Raw genomic sequence first — 9538 nt, forward strand, 5'->3', positions numbered from 1 at the left:
GGGAGTGGGGCGGGTTGGTGAATATGGGGAGTTAGTGTTGAATGGATAGAGTTTCCCTCGAGGAAAATGAAAAAGTTCTGAAGATGGACGGTAGTGGTGGTTGCACAGCAACGTGAATGTACTTAATGCCACTGAACTGCACACTTGAATATAGTAAATTTTATTTATATTTTATTATAATTTAAAAAGCGGGAAAACCACTCTAGAAGAGTGGTTTTATTGTCATTTCCTATTTCACACATAAGAAATAGAGCCTCTGTGAGACTGATTTTAACAGTAAGGACACTCAAATTCCAAGTATCAGAAGCCTCATCTAAAAATATATAAAAGTAAACCCACCCCAAAGAAAAACCATCATCAAAGACCACTTCCCACCCATTAGGAGAGTTATGATCAAAAAGATAATGTAGAGAAATCAGAACCCTCATACATTGCTGATGGGAATGTAAAAGAGCAGATGCTTTGAAAAAATAGTCTGTTTAATGGCAGTTCCTCAAATGATTAAACCTAGAGTTACCAAAAGACCCAATAGTTCCATTCCTGGGTATATAAGAAGAGAAATGAAAACACAAAAACTTGTACACAAATGCTTATATCAGCATTATTCATAACAGCCCAAAGTGGAAACAACCCAAATGTCCATCAATGGACTAAGGGATAAAAGAAAATGTAGTGTTTATCCATGCACTGGAATATTACTCAGCTCTAAAGAGGAATGAAGTACTGATACATGCTACAGCTTCGATATACCTTGAAAACATTATGCTAAGTGAAAGAAACCAGACACAAAAGTTCGCATATTATATGATTCCATTCATATGAAAGTCCAGAATAGAGAAATCTGTACAGATAGAAAGTAGATCAGTGGTTGTTTAGGGCTGGGGTTGGGGGAGGGATGGGTGGATAGGGGATGATAGCTAATGGGTATCAAGGGTTTTGAGATAATGAAAATGTTCTCAATTTTTTCTCAGCTTTATTGAGGAATAATTGACAAATAAAATTGTATCTATTAACCGGGTACCACATGATGATTTGACATAGTATACTGTGTGAAATCAGGTTATTTAATACATCCATCTCCTCACAGTCACTGTTTTTGGTAGAGACAATGCCTAAGGTCTACTCTTCAAAAACCTGGAGTACACACACATTAACTATAGTCACCATGCAATACACTAGATTCCCAGAGCTTATCCATCTTACAACTGAAGACTTGTACCCTTTGACTGGAATCTTCCCATCTCCTTCACTCCCCCGCCCCTAGTAACCACCATTCTATTCTCTGAGCTTAATTTTTTTTTAATTCCACAGATAAGTGAGATCATGTGGTATTTATCTTTCTTTGTCTGCCTAATTTCACTTAGCATAATGTCCTCTAGTTTCATACATGCTGTTGCAAATGGTAGGATTTTCTTTTTTCTCATGGCTGAATCATGTTTTTTGTGTATTTTCTTTCACATCTTCATTACACTTAGTTTGCTTTTATATCTTGGCTATTGTGAATAATGCTACAATAAACATAGGAGTGCAAATATCTCTTTGAGAGACTGATTTCACTTACTTCAGATATATTCCCAAATGTGGGATTGTTGGATCATACAGCTCTATTTTAAATTTTTTTGAGGAACCTCTATACTGCTTTCCATAATGGCTGTACCAGCTTACATTCCTAACAACAGTGCACAATTTCAACACAGCCTGGACAACACTTGTTATCTGTTGTCTTTTTTTTTTTTTTTTTTGCGGTACGCGGGCCTCTTACCGTTGTGGCCTCTCCCGTCGCGGAGCACAGGCTCCGGACGCGCAGGCTCAGCGGCCATGGCTCACGGGCCCAGACGCTCCGCGGCACGTGGGATCCTCCCGGACTGGGGCACGAACCCGCGTCCCCTGCATCGGCACCCGGACTCTCAACCACCGCGCCACCAGGGAAGCCCTGTTGTCTTTTTTATAAAAGCCATCTTAGCAGGTGTGAGGTGATATCTCATTGTAGTTTTGATTTGCATTTCCCTGGTGATTAGTGATGTTGAGCAGTTTTTGTGTACCTGTTGGCCATTTGTATGTCCGCTCTGGAAAAATGTCTATTCTGCCCATTTTAAAATTGAATTATTTGTTTCTTTGCTTTTGAGTTGCACAAGTTCTTTATATATTTTGGATATTAACCCATCAGATATATTGTTTACAAATATTTTCTACCATTCCATAGGTTGCCTTTTCATTTTGTTTCCTGTGCTGTACAGACATTGTTTAATTTGATGTAGTCCCAGGTGTCTATTTTTGCTTTGTTGCCTGAGGTTTTGGGTGTCATATAAAAAAAATCATTGCTAAGACCAACATCAAGGAGCTTTTTACCTATGTTTTCCTCTTGGAGTTTTATAGTTTCAGGTCTTACATTCTAAGTCTTTTATCCATTTTGAGTTAACTTTTGTGAATGTTATAAAATAGGGGTCCAGTTTGCTTCTTTTGCATGTAGATATCCAGTTTTCCAAACACCATTATTGAAGAGACTATCCTTTTCCCATTAAGTATTCTTGGCACTTTTGACAAAATCAAGGTTTATAAAAGGCTCTCAAATCTGTTCCATTGGTCTGTGTCTACTTTTAATACCAGTACCATACTATAGATTTGTAATACAGTACTTTGAAATCAGGAATTGTGATGCCTCCAACTTTGTTCTTCGTTCTCAAGACTGCTTTGGCTATTCAGAGTCTTTTATGATTCCAAGCAAATTTTAGGATTGTTTTTCCTATTTCTGTGAAAAATGCCATTGGAATTTTGATAGGGATTGCACTGAATCTGCAGATTGTCTTTGGTGGTATGGACATTTTAACAGTATTAATTATTCCAGTCCATAAACATGGGCTATCCTTCCATTCATTTGTGTCTCCCTCAATTTTTACATCACGGTCTTACAGCTTTCGGCATACATATCTTTCATCTTCTTGGTTAAATTTATTCTTAAATATTGTTTTTAACGCTATTGTAAATAGAATTGTTTTTTTAAATTTATATTTCTGATAATTTGTCAACATATAGAAAGGCAACTGATTTTTGTATATTGATTTTGTATCCTTCAACCTCATTGAATTCATGTATTAGTTCTAACATTTATTTATTTATTTTTTTGGTGGAGTCTAGGATTTTCTATATATAGAATCATGTCATTTATAAACAGACATTTTTACTTCTTCTTTAAGAACTTGGATACCTTTTATTTCTTTTTGTTGCCTAATTACTCTAGCTAGTACTATGTTGAATAGAAGTGGTGAGAGTGGAAATTCCTGTCTTTTTCCTGATGTTAGAGAAAAAGCTTTCAGATTTTCACTGTTGAGTATGATGTTATCTGTAGGCTTGTCATGTATGGCCTTTATTACGTTGAGGTACATTATTTCTATGCCGTATTATTGAGAGTTTTTAATCATGAAAGGACGTTGAATTTTGTCAAATTCTTTTTCTGCACGTATTGAGATTATTCTATGATTTTTACCCTTCATTCTGTTAATGTGATGCATCTCATTGATTGATTAGAGTATGTTGAATGAACCATCCTTGGTTCATATTCATATATCCTTTAGGGATATTGGCCTGTAGTTTTCTTTTCTTGTAGTGTCCAACAAGGCTTTGGTATCAGTGTAATGCTGGTCTCATAAAATAAGTTTGAAAGTGTTCCCTGATCTTCAATATTTTGAAAGTTTGAGAAGGGTTGGTATTAATTTTTCTTTATATATTTAGTAGAATTCACCAGTAAAGACTATAAGTCCTGGGCTTTTCTTTGTTGGGAGGTTTTTGATACTGATTCAATCTCCTACTCATTAGTCTGTTCAGATTTTCTGTTACTTCATGATTCCATCTTGGTAGGTTATATGTGCCAGGGATTTATCCATTTATTCTAGGGTATAAAATTTGTTAACATACTATTGTTCATAGTAATCTCTTATGATGCTTTTTATTTCTGTGGTAGTTGGAATATCTTCTCGTTCATTTCTATTTATTTGAGTCCTCGCTCTTCGTCTAGCTAAAGGTTTGTCCATGTTTATGTTTTAAAAAAAATCAGATCTTAGTTTCATTGATCTTTTCTATTGACTTTCTGGTCTCTATTTCATTTATTTCTGCTCTGATCTTTGTTATTTCCTTCCTTCTGCTTTTAGGCTTAGTTTTTTTTTTTTTTCTTTGAGGTGTAAAGTTAGGTTGTTTATTTGAGATCTTTTTTTTACTTAATGTAGACATTTATCACTATACATACGCTTCCCTCTTAGAACTGCTTTTGCTACATCTGTAAGTTTTGGTATAGTGTGTTTTCGTTTTTGTTTGTCTCAAGGAATTTTTTAAAATTTCCCTTTTGATTTCTTCTGTGACTCATTGTTCAGAAGTGTGTTGTTTAGAACACTCCCTAACACCATACACAAAAATAAACTCAAATGGTTTAAAGACCTAAATGTAAGGCCAGATACTATAAAGCTCTTAGAGGAAAACATAGGCAGAACACTCTTTGACATAAATTGCAGCAATATCTTTTTCAAGCCATCTCCTTGAGTAATGAAAATAAAAACAAAATTAAACAAACGGGACCTAATTAAAGAGTTTTGCACAGAAAAGGAAACCATAAACAAAACAAAGAGGAGTGTGTTGTTTAATTTCCACACATTTGTGAATTTTCTCTGTTGTCCATTTGTTTTCTATTTCACTGGTTTCTGTTCCCTTTGTTTTCACCCTCCTGTTACTGATTTCTAGTTTCATACCATTTTGGTACGAAAATGAGATGAGATGGTCGGTATGATTTCAATCTTCTCAAATTTGTTAATACTTGTTTTGTGACCTAACAATATAATCTATCCTGGAGAATGTTTCATGTATGCTTGAGGAAAATGTGTATTCTGCTGCTGTTGGGTGGAATGTTCTATATATATATATCTGTTAGATCCATTTGGTCTAAAGTACAGTTCAAATCCAATGTTTCTTTCTTGATTTTCTGTCTGGATAATTTGTCCATTGTTGAAAGTGGGGCATTGAAGGCTCTAACTATTATTGTATTGTTGTCTATTTCTCCCTTCAGAGCTGGGAGCATTTGCTAAAATATTTAAGGTGCTCCATTGTTGGGTACATATATATTTACGATTGTTATACCCTCCTGATGAGTTGACTCCTTTATCATTATATAATGAATTTCTTTTTCTCTTATTACAGTTTCTGATTTAAGCCTATTTTGTCTAATATAAGTATAGCTATCCCTGCTCTCCTTTGGTTTCCATTTGCATGGAATATCTTTTCCCATCCCTTCACTTTAAGCCTATGTGTGTTCTTAAAATGGAAGTGAGTCTCTTATAGGCAGCATAAAGTTGGGTCTTGCTTTTTATCCCTTCAGCCACTTTGTTCCTTTTGATTGGACAACTTAATCCATTTACATTTAAAGTAATTATTGATAGTAAGGACTTACTAATACCATCTTATTGTTTTCTGGATGCTTTATAGTTCCTGTCTTCCTGGTTCACTGTCTTCCTTTGTGAATTAATAATTTCCAATAGTGGTATGCTTTGATTCTCTTCTATCTTTTGTGTATCTACTGTAGGTTTTTGCTTTGTGGTTACTGTAAAGCTTACATAAAGCATCTTATAGTTATAACAGTCTTTTTAAGCTGGTAACAACTTAAATTTGATTGCATATAAAAACTCTACCCTTTTATTTCCTTCTCCCATTTTACTTTTGATGTCACAGTTCACATCCTTCTATATTCTGTATCAATTATATTGTGGGACTTCCCTGGTGGTGCAGTAGTTAAGACTCCTCGCTCCCAATGCAGGGGAACCGGGTTAGATCCCTGGTCAAGCAACTAGATCCCACATGCTGCAACTAAGAGTTCACATGTCACAACTAAAGACCCAGAGAGCCACAACTAAGGAGTCCCCTGCCACAACTAAGGATCCCGCCTGCCACAACTAGGGAGCCCACATGCCACAAATGAAGAGCCTGCGAGCTGCAACTAAGGGCACATGTGCCACAGCTAAGACCCGGCGCAACCAAATAATTAATTAATTATTGTGGCTACAGTTATTTTAATACTTTTGTCCTTTAACTTTTATAATAAACTTTAGTGATTAACAAACCACCATATACAGTATCAGAATATTTTGAATTTGATTATGTATGTACCTTTACCAGGGTGATTTATATTTTCATATGCTTTCATGTCACTAATGTGCATCCTTTAATTTCAGCTTGAAGACCTCCTTTCTGCATTTCTTGTGAGGCATGTCTAGTGGTGATGACCTCCCTCAGCTTTTGTTTGGGAAAGTGTTTATCTCTCCTTCATTTCTGGAGGACAGCTTTGCTAGGTAAAGTATTCTAGGTTGGCAGTTTTTTCCTTTCAACACTTTGAATATATCATTCCACTCTCTCCTGGCCTGCAAGATTTCTGTTGGGAAATTCTCTGATAGCTTTATGGGGGTTCCCTTGTATGTGAGGACTTTTTTTTTTTTTCTCTTGCTGCATTAAAAATTCTCTCTTTATCTTTGATTTTAGACAGCTTTATTTTAATGTCTTAGAGAAGATTCAAAACAAAAAGATTCAACAATCTTTTGGGGGACCTATTCGTGAACCTGAATGTCCAAATCTCTCCCCAGATTTGGGGAGTTCTAAGCCATTATTTTTTAAAGTAAACTTTCTGCCCCCTTTTCCCTTTCTTCTTCTTCTAGGACTCCAATAGTGCCTAGACTGTCTCTTTTGATGGTATCCATAATTCACGCAGGCTTTCTTCACTCGTTTTCATTCCTTTTACTTTGTTCTTCCCTGAGTGAATAATTTCAAATGATTTGTCTTCAACTTCCTGTCTTACTGAGATAGAGAACAAATGACATGTCTTCAACTTGCTGTATTACTGAGATTCTTCTGCTTGATCAACTCTGCTGTTGCTCTCTATTGCATTTTTCATGTCATTCGTTGTAGAATTCAGCTCCAGAATTTGCTTGGCTCTCTTTTATGAGTTCTAGCTCTCTGTTAAACTTCTTGGTTTATTCATGTATTATTTTTCTTATTTCATTGAATTGTCTTCATGTTTTCTTGTAGCCTGCTGAGCTTCTTTATATCAACTAATTTGAATTCCTTAGCTGGCAAATCACAGATCTCCACTCCTTTGGGATCAGTTACTGAAAAATTATCATGTTCCTTTAGTTTTCATGTCCCATGAAGTGTTGAACGTCCATCTTCACATGTGAAGAGGCAGCCATCTCTTCCAGTCTGTAGTGATTGGCTTTGGAGAAGAAATAGTTTCTGTCAGTTCTGCCAGGGATTCTGAGGCTCTTCCAGAACTTTTCTATGGATATGCCTGTTTCATATTTCTTGATCCCTCCTAGGGGGGAATTCTTAAGATTCTCTGCCTTCTCTTTATCCTACAAAGCTAGGCTGAGTGCTGACAGCCTCCTGTTTGCTTTCCCCTGGGCACTGCTGAATGTTCAAATCTGTGTACTTTCTCCCAATCCTGCAGTCAGGATTTCTGCACGTGCTCACCAGGCATCTGCAAAGGTTCACTCTCACCACCCTCTGGGGTGTGCACAGGGATCCAGCCATGGGTTAGGTGTGTGTGTAGGTGAGTTATACAGAACATTGGGGATGCCTTGGTTTCACATTTTATTTTTATTTTTTTATTTTTTTGTGGTACGTGGGCCTCTCACTGTTGTGGCCTCTCCCACTGCGGAGCACAGGCTCTGGACGCGCAGGCTCAGCGGCCATGGCTCACGGGCCCAGCCGCTCTGCGGCATGTGGGATCTTCCCGGATCGGGGCACGAACCCGTGTCCCCTGCATCAGCAGGCGGATTCTCAACCACTGCACCACCAGGGAAGCCCTCACATTTTAAATTACCATTAAATCACCAGTCCCCAACCTCTTTGGCACCAGGGACTGGTTTCATGGAAGACAATTTTTCCACAGACCGGGGCCGGGGGGATGGCTTTGGGATGTTTCAAGAGCACTACATTTATTGTGCACTTTATTTCTATTATTATTACATTGTAATATATAATGAAATAATTATACAACTCACCATAATGCAGAATCAGTGCAAGCTCTGAGCTTGTTTTTCTGCAACTAGATGGTCCCATCTGGGGGTGATGGGAGACAGTGACACTTGAAGTGTGTTGCTTATGTCCAGTCTACTCCGTAATCTCGTTTTGGTTGCTGTGACTGCAGAAAACCCTGCTTCACAAAGAAAGGATGTTGGAAATGGAAGCAGGCTTTTCAGTGCTTTTGTGGCAATCTCAGGATATTCCACCTTGACTTTAATCCAGAACGTATGAAGATTTGAAGTTGTCTCAAGCATACTTTTAAGGCCACCATCATCTGTGATCTCAAGCAGCTGATCCTCGTCTAGCACCAACAAAGTCGATTCATCTGGTTTACTCACGAATGGGTCGTGGATCCATTCCTTCCCAGTTTGGGGGTCTTTTGTGGCTGGGAAGTAATGCTCAAACCCTTTTAAAAGCTGAGACAGGTGATCATGCACCAGCTGGGAGAAAGAAGGCCCTGGTTCAGTCTCTTTCAAAGTCTCTGCTAATGTTTGAAACGTCAAAAATCCCAATGTTCACTCGTCGCCCCCATAACTCAAGTTTGGCTTTGAATGCCAACTTGAACACAGTTGTCGTTCTCCCCTGAAGTGACAGACTGAGTTCTTTGAGTAGGCTGAATACGTCACACAAGTAAGCAAGTTTTGCGACCCATTCCGTGTCACTGAAATGTGCTGCCAGTGGTGACTGTTTTTTTAAAAGAAATCTCTGGAGCGGCTCTCATAACTCTAAAACTCTGGCCAATGATCTACCCTTAGAAAGCCAACTCACTTCTGTGTATAAGAAAAGAATGTGTGCTCTGTGTCCATCTCACAGAGCTGCACGAACAGATGTGAGTTAACGGCATGTACTTTAATGTGGTCGATAATTTTAATCACATCCTTCAAAATGTTAAGTTCAGGTGACAGTTTTCGACTAGCCAGCATTTCTCTAAGTGCGTAGACTCCCATTCAGAAGTGACCTCTTTGACCTCAGTAGTGAAACCAGAAAGCCGTCCAGTCATGGCAGCCACTCTGTCCATGCATATACCGACACAAAATAACCAATTCAGTTTTCCTGATATATAATCATTCCAAGACTTGACTAGTTCTGCAGCTGTGATGTTGGCTGGCAACAAAAGCGCACATATCCTCATACACATCATCCTGAAAAATATATTACACAAAGACAAGCATTGTTGCCTTATTGTCAACATTGGTAGACTTGTCAACCTGGATTGTGTACCATGGTGACTCAGTAATCCTAACAATTGTGCCTCAATATCCTCTGCTATTTCATCAATTCTTCTAGTTACGGTGCCAGCCAAAAGAGGAACACATGCCACCTTTTGAACTGCATCCTCTCCTAAAAGTTCACGACCAATGTCCTTAGCAGCAGGCAGGATCAACTCTTTACCAATAGCAAAGGGCTTAGCTTTAGCAATGCGGTTAGCCACTAAGTATGATGCTCTCAGTGCAGACACATTTGATGAAGTGGTGGACTTCAATAA

This window comes from Physeter macrocephalus, chromosome 20 (genome assembly GCF_002837175.3).
Source record: "Physeter macrocephalus isolate SW-GA chromosome 20, ASM283717v5, whole genome shotgun sequence".
Lineage (NCBI taxonomy): Eukaryota > Metazoa > Chordata > Mammalia > Artiodactyla > Physeteridae > Physeter > Physeter macrocephalus.